The sequence below is a fragment of the Protopterus annectens genome, chromosome 2.part1 (assembly GCF_019279795.1).
Source record: "Protopterus annectens isolate FY-2018-M chromosome 2.part1, PAN1.0, whole genome shotgun sequence".
NCBI classification, from domain to species: Eukaryota; Metazoa; Chordata; order Ceratodontiformes; family Protopteridae; genus Protopterus; species Protopterus annectens.
This window is the reverse complement of record NC_056729.1, coordinates 1,314,977,002-1,314,992,140: the sequence shown is the minus strand read 5'-3', so window position 1 is coordinate 1,314,992,140 and position 15,139 is coordinate 1,314,977,002.

Genomic DNA, 15,139 nt, shown 5'->3' with positions numbered 1-15,139 from the left:
ATGCCTGATCACCCTCCCATAGTGGCATTACTTCCCCTGCTCCATCAGTGGTTGAAGTGTCAACATCCAGAAGTTGCAGGCCATGGGGTTGTGGTCCTGGGCATCATCATAAGGGAAGCTCATCCAACAGACATCAGTCATGTTCAGGAAGTAGCAGTGCATCTGACCATGGGCGTGGATGTGCCAATGAAACTCCTGGCAGAGCCAGTTCTTGTAGTCAGGTACGACAACAATGAACTTCCACCTCTACCATGCATGGCTCACACCTGTCCGACATACTAAAGCTTAGCGCTACCATAGAGCTTGGCTGTGTTCCTGCAGACACTCACACACCATTTTCACCTGGAGGTCCCATACAGACACACACATTACAATTATGTGCTTCAGCTGTGAAGCTTAAAGCTCATTTTGTCTCATGGGGCATTTGTTATTTTATCTGAATGTTTGCCTGCTTTTCTTTCTTGTTTACATGCACTCACCAACCTTTTCTGTCAGTCTAGGCTTCCTGCCCCCCCCACACACACACACACACACACACACAAAAACCTGTGCAAGTGATGATAACTGTGCCATATCTTTGTTTTCAATCTCTTGGATTCAGGGATGAATAACATTTTTGTCTGATGCTCAGGGTGCATAGCTGACAATGGTTAATACATCTGTATTTCTGATGTTGTTTTGCTAATTGTACTTTTGCCATATTTTGGTCCTAAAAGGTCAGACAATTGATAGAATCAAAACAGTTTTTGCATCAGTATTTCTAATAATCTTCTGAGAGGTGTGAAATCTGAAAGTGAAATGTGTCTCATTACTTACTAACTTCTCTCTTTCGTGATTTTCCAGTACAAAAGTATGAGGCCAAACTAAGGATGTTTGGTGACCATCAATACTTTTGAGAGGTATGGATGTGTGAATCTTTGATGATAGAGAACACATGTATTCACATAATTCTCTGCTTTCACGTGTTAAACTTATTACTGTACAAATTAGCCACCTTTTACTTGCTTACACCACCAAGTAACAAAATGCAAGGATATGCCTTCATTCATATAATTACACAATACACACCAGGTTCAACACTTACCTTGTAAATCCAGCGGTTGCAACAGTTTTAGTTCAGGGCTGACTTTGTCTGATGCTAGGACTACACAGCCATTACATGGGTAGGTAAAGGTTGTGAGCATTGCCAGACATCAATGTTATATGTATTTATGTGCACAGGATGAAGGTTTTAGCCCCTTAGGTGTTGAGTGAGTGTGCTATGTGTTGCCTGTTGCCAATGTGAGGGCATATTGAGCACACCTATGTCTGCCTACATATATATATATATATATATATATATATATATATATATATATATATATATATAAATGATATAGTCAGAATGTGAATTCCTTACATGAAGTACATGGTGTCTTAGGCAGCCAAACTGCTTTCATGTTAGATTATTTTCTATTATGCTAGCTACTTGTCAATCCCATTTCCTATACAGATTACTTTGTGTTACCTTATACCTCCTCTCAATCATTCCTATTTCCTTGTTCTCCTTGTTAACAATATTCTCCCTGGTCTCTATACCTACCATATACATCACAAAACACACTCACTTTCTCTTGCTTTGATGACCCATTCTTCTTAAGCACCCCACTGCCATCCCCTACATGAAATTCGGCCATACAATTTCCACAGTCGTCTTGCTATCATTCTTCTTCTTACCTTTTCTCACATGACCTCAGCTTCATGGTTTGGCCTGAAATACTTATCTCATTAATCAACATTTCCATAAATTTATATACTGTACTCTCATATGCTAATAAGTAAAGTTCTTTTTTTCTGCAGCTCTGTTTTTAATACAAAATATTTCTGCACCTTTTTGTTTAATATCCAAACATACTGCAAAGTTATACTTCTTAAAACCTTTCTTAATCTGCCTCTGGCATGTTGTTTACGTTTCCTTCATCCCATTTAAATTATCAGTACCCTAATTCATTGCCACTAACGTTTTCTCTTGACTCCCTTTATAGTGATCTGCCATACATCTCTGGAAAACATCTAAAATAATTCCACTATCCAAGTTGTAACTGTAAAAGCATTCTAATAATCTTTCCCTTATTTGAGCCACCAAGCCATCAGCCATCTTCACTCACTACACCTTACTACCACCTTTTTTCTGAGGCTAGTTTCTGTCTGGCCACTACAAGCACTCTATTTCTTTGTAACAGTCCAAGTCAAGCACCTTTACACTTTACATACACAGTTTACCTTACTGGTCTACTTTTAGAAAGTGTTGTCTTTCATGTGAATATAATACTCATTTCTCCATTCCCTAGTCTGTTGACTACTTTTGCTGCATTAATGGGGATATTCAAGTACTTCTATTCCATAGTCAACACTTTCTAATGTTATCTGTTCTCCTTCTCTTCCTTATTTCTTCCAGATGAAGTCAGCTATGGAGTTACGCCCTGTGGGCTCCTTGGTATTTCCACATGGGATGCCAATACACTGCTCCTCTGGACTCCAGATGATTTTACTCAGCCTTTTGCCATACTGTATATGTGGCACAGCTTCTCATCCCCAATGGCCTGAAACCTAATAACACCCTTTTTTTCACAATTTTTCCCTTGTTAGTAAATGTCATACTATTACCTACTTCTCTCTTTAACTTTTTGTAACTTTATATTTATACCACTCTAGATTTCCCTGTTTATTTTCCACCATGACCTATTCTTTTCCATCATCAACCTTGATATGTCAGTAACCTCTGCCTCTTCTTCTTTTTTCTTTACCCCCCCATCAAAACAACTTTTTTTAACTACTTCCCTCCCGCCTTACCAACCTTTTTCAAAAACTCTCCCCGTGCCTGCTCCTTCCCCTGTAACTCCATAAATCCAATCAAAAGGCCCTGCCTTGCTTTCCTTTATATGGCAATAGTTGTGCAAAGAAGCTACCCTTAATAAAATTCCATCTAATGAGTTATCATGGCCGTAAATTTTCATCTAATGAGTGATCATGGCCATCATTTGAATGGTGGATATCTCTTACCTGCAAGTCTTCACTACAGCCTTCTGCTACCCACTCTTTAAGTGCAAATCATCTCTCTTCCCATAACCACCCCTTATCATATACTTCTGAGCACAAAGGTACAGGGATCTCATTCTTCTGTATAGTAGGAGACATGGTTCTGGTTCAGTTACTGGTTCTAGAAAAATAGAAATTGTACTCTCACCTGGAAATGGAAAACAATTTTAATGATCAGTAACATTAATCAATTAATACTGTTCTAGTACAATAAACTGTAATCCTCTACTATAACAGTAAAACTAAACTTCTTGAATACTGCCAACAGCATTATAAATTATAGAAGATATCTTTCAGATAATGGTAGTTTCATGTCTGAAAAAATAATTAAGTTAGAGCCCCTCCCATTATGATTTGAATGCCAAACCGCTGTCAGTAACCTGTAGGCTAAACCGATTTTTGCCATAATCAGATGCATCTTCCAGAAATTATCTATTAGCCCTTCAATACTTAAGAAACAAATCCAGAAATTCTTAAAATACTTGGTCATCTTAATCCATATCACAATGGACAGCCAATAGAAAGCATAGGAATGGCTTTTATGGCTACTCATGTATGCTGCAATCTCCAATTACAGTCAAAAAGGGCCATTTATTAAGCCTGTATTTGGTGTGTGTGAATACACCCCTTCTAACTCAAATCAACTTGTAGAGAAGAATCACTTGTCTTCAATTATTAACTTATACAAAGAAATTAATAAAAATTCTTCAACTCCTCAGATTAAAGATGTTGGCCCATTAATAAGACAGTGTCATAACAGACTCCAAATAATCAACCTACTAAACCCTCCTTACTGCTCATAGTGTAATACTGTCCTACCACATAGTGTTAGCAGTTATTCTGCTGAATAACTAATTAAATGAAATACCTCTTCTTGTTGAAATAAGAAAAAAGGCCTATTTTAACAAGATACCCTCCTGTCCCCTGGGACTGTGGTCATATTTCTTTGATTTGTTAATAATCAAACAAGTCACTCTTTACAGAACACGTGCATTGTGCAAAGTACCTGCCCTACCACCCACAGTACTGTTCTGATGATCTCCCATATTAGGAGCTACCGAACTACAATACAAGCACATACGTCTGTCACTACTTATATCCCAGCCTAAGCATTTAATTAGCACTGTACCACTTCCATATTTGCATTATATGGACAGAATACATACAACAACTTCCTAACAATACACACACACACACACACACACACACACACACACACACACACACATATATATATATATGTATCTGTATATACTTATCCTTCCCTCTCTTTATACATATAATTACGTCACACAACTTAAATTGAAACATACGATGCCTTGACCTGTAAAAGTCAAAATGCAAAATAATCAAAAAAAAAAAAACTGAAAAACACACTCTATGATGGGGATCAAGTCCCCCTGAACATCCCACATCTCCTGCTAATTATATATAACAACTCAGAGATGGCACCCCAGTGGGGTAAAGGGTAAATATCACTGTCCCCACGGTACCGCAATCTCATGCAACTACTAAGACAGCTGTTTGATGTATGTGTGTTTCGACCTTTTCAGGTTCATTTGTTATGTGTTGGTATTTAAGTTGTGCGATGTTATGATAGGAACTCATATATATGTGTGTATATATATATATATATATATATATATATATATATATATATATATATATATATATACACACACACAAACATATATATATAAAGAGAGAGAGAAAGACAGAGTGAGAGACAGAGAGATACATAGATATAAAACAAATTGAATTATCAAATATACAAAAACATTCTTTTCTGCCAGCACCAGCTAATGCAGGGTCTACCTTTACTATTCAGTGAGTGGAAAGAACAAGAGTAAAGTAAAATTGCACACAAGTAATTTACTATACAGTGCTTAACTTACAGTAACATGAAAGAAACATGTCATCTGAAGCTTAAGTGCACATAATTGATTTGGGTCCTAAATCTGATTGGCATAAACGACTGAACTCCCTCTTGCCTTGCCATCATTTTTTTCTGCATTTTCATATGTTCAGGCTATTGGACCATAAAGAAACATATACTTGTTAAAGTTTATTAGTACTTCTTTGTGCTAACCTTTGAGTAACTTACTTTTAAAAGGTACAAAGTATTAGCCTGCTTTCCACTTCGGTCTTGCTCAAACTTAACAACTAGCCTTTGAAGTGAGGTCACTCAGCAGGATAGATCAATTGACACAGAGTGGGAGGAAGAAAGTATGTCAAAGACAAAAAGACATCCAATCAGGACAGAAGCTAATAAATGAAACTCAATACTTCTTGGATGGTGCTTATCATGGCTAACTGAATATGAAGTAGATGTATTCAGTAACGCTTTTAAAGCAAAAAAATAGCTGCAACTATAGAAGTGTTTTTAATTCAAAACCAATATAGTCTGGTATTCTGGTAGTATAAATAAGTCATAGAGCTTATTTTACACCTGAGCCAGTATTCATAGTTCAAGACTTCACAAATGCATTGTGGTTATATGCAAATAGCAGTGCTACACATATATGCAAATAAGGCATTTGCAATTAATATGGAAAACTAAAGCATTTTTTAACAAACACGCACACTTTTCACAAAACAGTAAGTTATATAAAGTTCAGCATTATGACCTTGCAAATTACTTTGCAAAATTGTAAAGATGATATTTTTATTTTTTTTTTCTTTGCCTATTGAGGGCAAGTGGGTTTGAATGCAATCACATTGAAAGGGTTTTAGGAAAGCTGTGCACTGCACAACAGCTAAGATTGAATTTTAGCAAAGAAAAGGGGGTTATCATTTTTTTATGTATGGGGTATCCTCTTTCTGGCCACTCAAATGCTGTCATTAAAAAATAGAAAGAGGATGATAGTGAAGACTGAACATTTTTATTCATTTAACATTTGTTGACTAGGAAGGTCCGACTAGGACAGAGCCTATTTTCAGTGGAGTCCCATGGAGAAATACTCCAGATGCATGTGTTTGGAATGTGGGTGGAAACTGGAGTACCTGGAGGAAATCCACGTGAACACAGGGAGAACATGCATAATCCACACAGAAGGTACCCCAGCCAAGAATTGAACTAGAGAACCTCTTGCTGTAAGGTGACAATGTTAATTGCTGGACTGCTGCGCCACCCAAAGGGGATGCAAAACAAAGAGGAGGACACACAGGGGAAACATCAAGAGACTTTGTACTGTAGGAGGTGGGAGAGGATGGGTGCTATGTTTTTGTCAGGGGATAGACCCCATATTTTTTTCTTTTTTTTTTTTTTTGTTTTATTTTAATAACAGGTTACAGTAGGTATGAAACAGGGTGAAGGAGAAAGAGTATGGGAAGAAGAGAATATTAAATCCCAGCTAGAATCCCAGTTCACAAAGCCTGAAACAGGTTCACTGCCAGATGGTGCTGCAGTGAAGGATCCCACTGCTAATGGGATAGGTCCTTTGTTGGCCAGTGGTCAGCACCAAGTGGGAGAGCATGTCTTCTACATGCTAAAAAGAATGTTCAACTGGCTGAATTCTCCTGTCCATTACCTCTACTAATATGTACGCAAACACACTCAGAAGCCCCTTTCTGTGGGGCTTTCCACGCTGCTATGTGCCAGAGCCCATGTAGAATTGGTGCCTCCACTCTGAGTCTACAAGAACATTCCCAGATGGGCAGGGATTGATATGTCCCTAGCCTGTGAGGTATGTTCTTGGCCTACTACTGGTGGATTTTAACCTATAAAGAAAATAAATAAATATAGGGAGAAGAGCAAAATAAAAAGGAGAAAGGAATGCATAAACAAAATAAGGAAAAAAGCGAGAGAGAAAAAGTGTGGGACAGACAAAACAGAAAAAGCCCAATAAATCCCCATAGCACTGCTTACATGTAATTTTATAGAATACTGAAATACTGTAGTAAAATCTTTAAGTAAAACTTGTGTATGGTAAGTGCTTATGCATGCAGTGGGGGTAGTGATTTGGGATGTGCTTTTATACTTGTGAAGAATGATAACAGTAGTGCTTATGCACATTTGTGACTAATTCTAAAGGCATGGGGCTTTTAACTTTTTGAAGGAGTGTTTCTCTCAAATTATGTACTTTCAATACAAGGAATGCAGTACAAAAAATCTCAGTAATTATTGCAGTTAATCGTGACAAGAGTCAGATTATAAACAATTCTCTTAACCTAGTAAGTTTTCAGTTGCATTTTTTTTCATCTGGGAAGCTATAACAATGTTTTCTTTAGGATTAATACAGAAATCACACATCTAATGACATTTTTTTCATTTTTGGCTTTACCATTAAAGTACTATAATGATTTCTTATACGTAGTATGAACTTGTAAGAATAAAAATTAACCACGAACTGAAGCTGAGAGGAACGCCTTTTAATAAAATATAAGGCGTTCCTCTCAGCTTCAGTTCGTGGTTTGTTTTTATAAGTTTATATTTATTTCGTGGTTAAGAATAAAAATTCTCTTTGACACTTAGTATATTTACCAGAAGACTCAACCAGTCTCTCTGAACTTCTCTTTTGCTCATGACTGTTGTATCTAATTTCTTCCTCGGTTGTGATTAAATGAAAAATGACAAGCCTTTTTTACCTATATCTGAATTTCTTCTACACTTAAATATAAACATGTCTGTAATCCTGTCAAAATATTAATTCACTTTTTTCCCATATTTACTTGCACGTGCATATATGTATGAATTAGTACAATACTGTACTAATATCCCCTTGCATTCAAGAATATAATATTATAATCTGAAAGGTGCCTTGAATGAGTTTTCAAAATGCATGTGACATGTTCTGGCACAGCTAAAGTGCAAATGATGAAATGTATCAATTCAAGGAAGTGTGCATTTCCTTTTCTGCAGAACTGTGTCTAATTTAATAAATATTATTGAAGTAAAACAACATATTCTCAGAAAAAATTGTGTGCTGGTCATTCACTTAGCACAGTAACCCCACCCACCTTCACCAAACCTCAGTTTAAGTAGGGTGTGGTATATGACATTTCAGCCATGTTGTACATGTAGGTAGCAGTACTTCTGAACAAACAATTGGGTACAGCAATTGTTTTACTTATATTTGTGTGCCCTACAAAAACTTGACTTTGTGTAATGTTATTTATTACAACTCTTTCCCTGCAATGTTAAAAACAATTATAATTCTGCAGTTGTGATTCTTACTTTATAGGACTGGGAGGGTGGTCTAATGGTTAAAGTGTTTGCCTTACAAACTCAAGGTGCAGGGTTTGAGTCTCACAAGGGATGATTGGCTAGGCTTAAAATGGCTCCCAAGAGCAGTTAGCCTAGTACTAACCTATGAGCCTATAATTTTATCCAGTCACCATTACCAATACCTCTAAAGTAGTAAATGATTCACACAGTTACATATACAGATTATTATTTTAATATTCTTACCTGACATTTCTATTTCCTCTTGTAATTTATTCACACAGGACTAATATTCCTCTTTGTTGACAGGATACATTTATGATTACAGACATGCTCCTGATTTCCTATGCATTTCATAATAGCAGTACTAATATTTTCAGGTACAGATATATGTCTTTGCAAATACATGCATTTATTCAAATTAGTTTAACCTCTTTTTTCTTTCTTTTTTTATATATGACTCAATTAAGAAACATGTTTTACTTATTACAAAACTCTGGCCTTCTCGCTGTAACATGGTCTACCCTTTCGGGCTGCTGGTCAGTCCAGTCCTTCTGCAAATCTTTATACCTGTGACACCCTACTAACTGGAGCAGGTTATATCTGTCAGGGTTAACGGGTGGTCTCTCAACTACTGCCATATATTGATTTTGGTTTGAGTGCTATTTCTCATGAACACCTCGATCTTCTCTAGTTCCTAATCATGCAAAAGGCAGAACATGATCAAAGTCTCTTTATCAAACCAGCTAGGATAGTGGCCTCATGTCTTCACAGGAGTTGACATCTTTCGAGGAGCCAGAACATAAATGAGGAATGTATGGTGCGGGCTATATTAAGCAGGGTTAGAACCACTCCCCATTGGATGTAACTTCACCTTGACCACACCATTTTTGTAGCATTCTCATTACAGCAGGTATTAATACTACTAGCAAGTTTTGTGTAACCAAAACTGTTTTATCACATAATGATTTTACTTAAAGGAAAACACTTAACTGTCCTTTCCATGTCTCATATATTTTTTTAAATATATGGGTAATAACTAGCATTATTAATGCTTATTCATAAAAGTTATTTGTTTTATACCCTAACATATGTCATGTAGTACAGTAGAAATGTATTACTTTCTTTTTTTTTTGTTTTGTGAATTGGGAAATAAATGCCAATATGAATGAATTTTATGACTTTATGATACGTTAGAGCTGCTAGAGTGTGACAGACATCAATGGATGGGCAGGGATTAACCTTCACATTGCTATAAACTAGACATTCAGATGACTTGATTTCAAAGTTTTAAAATATATTCTTTTCTTTTGGGTAGTCTAGTGCCATCAGTGCATTTCTACAGCTGAGTGCTGTGGACTTCAAAAATATCTACAGTGCATCCACATCTCTCTAAAATAAGTTCATATAATGTGGGACAGCACACTATTACAATTTATAGACATGCATATAAATTTGCATAATTTACATATAATTTATGTAAATGGCCCTGAATTTTCCCCAGTAGGTTGAGCTTCACCATAGTAATTTGTGAAGAGCCGAGATAGGCAGCAAATGTACTGCAGATAAAGTAAAGCAAGGCAAATGTTTAGAATTTGTTATTATTTTGTAAGACACAATGTGCAATTTATTTCATTATTGTTTTATAAGTCACCTGCAATGATTTTTGATATATATACTGTGCATGTTTTCATGCCATTAGTGGCAATTTTGTTTGTCATTTTGAAGTTGCATTTATGAGCTGTGGAATTCAGTAGAGATTATAGAAAATGAACATTACAGAAGTGCAGTTTAGTGATTGTACATAAATGGGAAAAATGCTTAATTTACTAGAGAGATGTCAGTGTGAAAAGGATAGGAATAGGCATGTATGATGAATCTGATGTTTTGGTACTGACAATGAAGAAAAAGTGCATGACAATTGCAGAAGATATGGCAGGTTGTTTTCTGGTTGCATATATAAAATTCAAACTGGAAACATCAAACTCTGGATAAAGGCCCATGAAAAGTAGGTACAGCTGGCCAAAAATGGGGACACCAATTAACATAAAATTTGCATGCATAATCATGTGACCCCCACCCACTCCATTGGGAGTGTGGGATACCAACATAAAGACTGAAGTTACTAAATAATAATAAATAATGGCAGACATTTGAATTTCAGACTTCATATCCTTCAGAAGACGCATAAAGCAATACCTGTTATTCTAGCAAGTATCTGAGTTGACAGCAGCAATATATAAAATCTGTCCCTATTTTTGGGCCTTTGTCCCACTATTATTTTTGACTTTGTACAGATTATTTAATCTGAGAGATTGAGAGGTATGTTAGCAAGTAATATCCCAATGAAACACAAATGTCAGAGCCGAGCAAACAGCTTGAACTGACAGGGAAACATGTTTTCTTTCTAAAGTATACATTCCATTACGACTTCACCTGCCCTTGTTAGTCAAGTGTTTCAGAGTCCCCAGTCCCACTACACCTGTGTCCCAACTACAAATCACCCAGAGCAGGGTTCATATGGGCATGGAGATAGTCTGTTCATGAATTCAGCCACTGAAATCATATCATAAGTGATCAGTATGCCTAACGCTAAATATAAGTCTTGACAAACTGTAAAGTCTGTGCTCACTCCCACCAAACCACAATCTTTTTGTTCTTCCACTCTATTCAGTTGGGGAAGGGTGTTCATTGTAGTACCCAGCAAACCTTCTGCAGTGAATACAAAACTCATACTGACAAGGCCCCTCCATTAATGATATCATTACATACTTATCTTTACATATGCACAGGTTCTCAGTCAGATACACCGTGGATTGTTAGCCACAACATACCCCTCCTCACCTGTGGCTGAAAAAAAGCAAGCACACTATAAAGTACAATTTCATCCCACAATGTCAATAAGAAACATTGCCAACAGCTTTCAAAACACCAAATATAAGGACAGCACGTTTAACCTTAATGTTCAGGGAGTTTCCAGCAAGAGGCTTTCCTGTTTGACGTTTTAAACCTTTTGGTTTAGGTTTATCTCCTCTATGTTTTCCTTGTTCTGTTCCTTGTTACCTTTACCTTTTCTCCCCTTAACTTCCTTTTTCTTCTGTGGCATGCTACCCCTCACTGGTGTTCTCTCCTGCATGCTCACACATGCACACACTCTCAGCCTGCAGCTACTTACTTCACAGGAGTTAAGATTGACTTCTTTTCCCCTTCCTGATAACAGGATACCTCCAACAGTGAACTAGAAAAGTGCAAAAAACTGGTAATGATACAAAGACAGCAGCAAGACATACTTCATGCATGTTAAATCATTTTATTTAAAACACTTATCACTGCAATGCTATAAGCATTCACAGCTCATACAGTAGCTTTCAACCGGTAGCAACAATAGTACTCAAATGCTTACAAAAACAACAAAATGGAAATACATCTCTTGTGATTTCTGTCTAAACAGCTTCCACATGACAACAACTGAGTTACATTTTTATCACAGACTGAATGGCAACCACAGCTGCATGAATCAGAATACCTATATTACATAAACTATATAATGCTTAAACTGGCACCCAAAATTACATTAACACTTCATGTGACATCTAGTTAAAAATCAAAGAAAAGATCAAGTTCACAATGATTTGGTTTATGATTACAAACTGAAGGATGAGGAACATCTGATATTTAATTAAAATTATATTTATTTATATGTGGTTTATAGAACCCCATCTTCCACTCCATTCGCATGATCCCTCCCCTGGTCTCCATTATTAAATGAGTTTAAGTCACTATAATTCATGACTCCAACTACATCATCATCATCTTTGTCCTTATCCTCCTCATATTTTAAAGGCACTTGGATCATGATTTCATGTTTTCCAGCTTCAAGTGGCTTTTAGAAGTTGACAGTCTGAGAAGGAGGAGCTGAGAATAAAGAAGAATATAATATTGTCACCTGACCTGATCTCATGCAACCACAGTACTCGTTCACCTTCACTTTCCTTCACCGGTGTTTACCAGTGATTATCTGGAAACCAAAGTAACCCAACAGACAGAAAGACAAATTAAACATTTACATTATATCAGATTAGAAAGAAGAGGAATCTACATGTAGCATAAGCTTCATAGTCTGGGATTTACACATACAGACGTCTTTCTCGCAATTTAGTTTGTTCCATGTTAAGCAACTTCCAAAGCCCAACTCGTTTCTGTCTTAAGCATATTTAGAAATAATACAGCAGCTTGGTGCAAGCCATTTGGTTGCTATAGCAGCATATCACAGTTGATGTATCATTAATTGCAAGCCTAGCTTTTGAAAAGTAGAACACAACACACTTCAATATAGAACAGCTACGGATATTCTTTTTTGCCTACAGTCAGATTTGAGTTAATGTGCTGTGAAAATTATGAAAATAATATCACAAAATAGTCTTCCTTTTTCTTTTACATCAGTGGTAACTCAATAAACATTAAGCCACCCCAGCAAAATACAAGTTAAAATAAAGTAGAGAGGAAACATATTCTGAATGTCTGAATCCGTCCAACTGTTTAAATTATACACAACTGTTAAATAAAGTTAAGACTCGCCTTTTATTGGCTTTTGTAATATATACTTAATTTTCATGGTGATAATTCACAAATTAAGTGCATTTCAAAATTCTGTATAAAAATAAGCAGAAAACCTGTGTATAAAAGGATGGCATTTTATGGTGTGCAAAGTGCCCTCTAAAACTCATCTTTTTCCATCTCCCAGTCATGCCCTAGTCTCCAAGTCCAACAGGCAGTCAGACACTGCCTCATAAAGCTGATGTCATAACATACACCCCTGCATTAATGACATTGCAGGATACATTGGCGACATGTGATGAAGTCAACCATAACTTAAACCTGTAAAAAAAAAAAAAAAAAAAAAAAAAAAAAAAGAAATTGAAGAAATAGCTACTGAGTTTTGTGAGAGGGGATATGATAGAATGATGGTACAGGGAATTATGAATGAGGTTATTAGCAATAGGAAGGGGGTGACTGGACCTTTTTTTACTGCTACAGGAAACACTGTCTTACACATGAGTAGAGATTCACCCTTAAAGAATAATAGGGTTAAATACGTGACTACCTTTAAAAGAGAACAAGTTCTATTCAAGTGATATGAAAGGGCTGGAAGATTTTAATGACTATGCCTGAGTTAAAACCACGTATACGTACTGAACCCACTTTTGCATACAAAACTGGAAAATACTTAAAGAGAAGGTGCCATTAATGATATTTTGGAAAATGAAGAATATGGTTCGATTTTAAGACTTAAAGCAGACACTTTCACAGGTTTGAATACTATGGTTAGTTTGAAACCTGTTTTAATTAAAAAGCAGATGCTGTTGTCTTAATTTTATTTGTCTTTTGTATTATGTCTCTATGTTCGTATTGGATGACTGTTTTAAGTGATATGTGATTCTAATTATTTTATATAAATTGTATGTGTTTTAATTTATTGATTACTAGCACTGAAGAAGGGAATAACCTGAAGGCTTTGCATACATTTATGTGTTTGTTTTAATAAATATTTGGAGCAATGCTATGTTAGGTTATTTGTTTTTTTTATTTGTTTTTCTGAACATAGTCTATCATAGAGTGTCATTTTGTGTTTGGAATCATGTTCACTGCCAGGATGCTGGGCAGAGTTATTGGTGATACACCCCGATACATCATAGGTTCATAGGTTCATAGGTTCATAGGTTCATACTAGGCTATCTGCCCTGGGGCAATTATAAGCCTAACCCGATTCTGTATGGCTTACGCCACCCCTTGATTTGAGTATACTGTGCCCTTTTTAAGGTTTAATTTACTGTACCTCTGGCTAATAGTGACACGGGAGTAATCCCTGGGACAAACCTACGATCCCCCATCCACTTATCGAGATTCTTCTTGAAGAGATTCAGTGAGGTGCTCTGCCTCACATGAACTGGAATTCTATTCCAGAGCGAAGGGAGCCTCTGGGTTATGAACCTGTCCCTCCAGCAAGTTCTATTTATTTCTGTGCTGAGGTTCAAGTCCCTCGAGCGTGTGGCTCTAAGGGATTTAAGTCTACTGAGGTGGAGCATGTCCATTAATTCTGGATTTGACATAGCTTTGTATGTCAGGCATAGATCGCCTCGAAGTAGGCGGTATGCAACTGAGTAGAGCTGGAGTTTTTTTTAACCGAGCAGCATATGGCATCTGTTTGAGACACTTGATCCTCTTGGTGAGATACTTTTGGGGTCTTTCTTATTGCTGCAGGTGTCGGGTAAGGTACATCCCAAAAGGGGCATTGTATTCTATGATGGGCCTGATGAGGGATGAATAAAGGGGCATGATTACCTCTCTTGATCTAGATGTGAAACCCTTCGTGATGAGGTGGGCTATGTAGAAGATCTTTCTAACCACTTTGGCAATGTGGTTTTCAAAGGAGAGGTTGCTATCAACTTGGGTCCCCAGGTCCCTAATAACTTTCTCTGTACTTAATGGGTTTCCGCCTATGTGGTAATTTGTGGGCACATTGTTTTTGCCAAAGGGTATGACTATACATTTTTTGGCATTTAGCTTTAAACCATGGTGCTGGCACTAGTTATCTGTCTCTGTGAGACCTTTTTGAAGGATGTTTGTGTCAGCTGGAGAGTTGATTATGGCGCCCAGTTTGCAGTCGTCTGCGAACTTGGTGAGCCATAGTCCTCCCACGTTTGCCTGTACCTCGGAAAAGTATATACCGAACAAGAGTGGTCCCAGGACAGAACCCTGTGGGACGCCACTTGTGACCGGTTTCGAGTCTGACATGGCTCCAGCAGCTCTCACTCTGTGGGTTCTGTCTTTGAGCCAGTTTGCGACCCATCTTGTGACATAGGGGTTTATATTTAAGCTGGATAGCTTATCTATGAT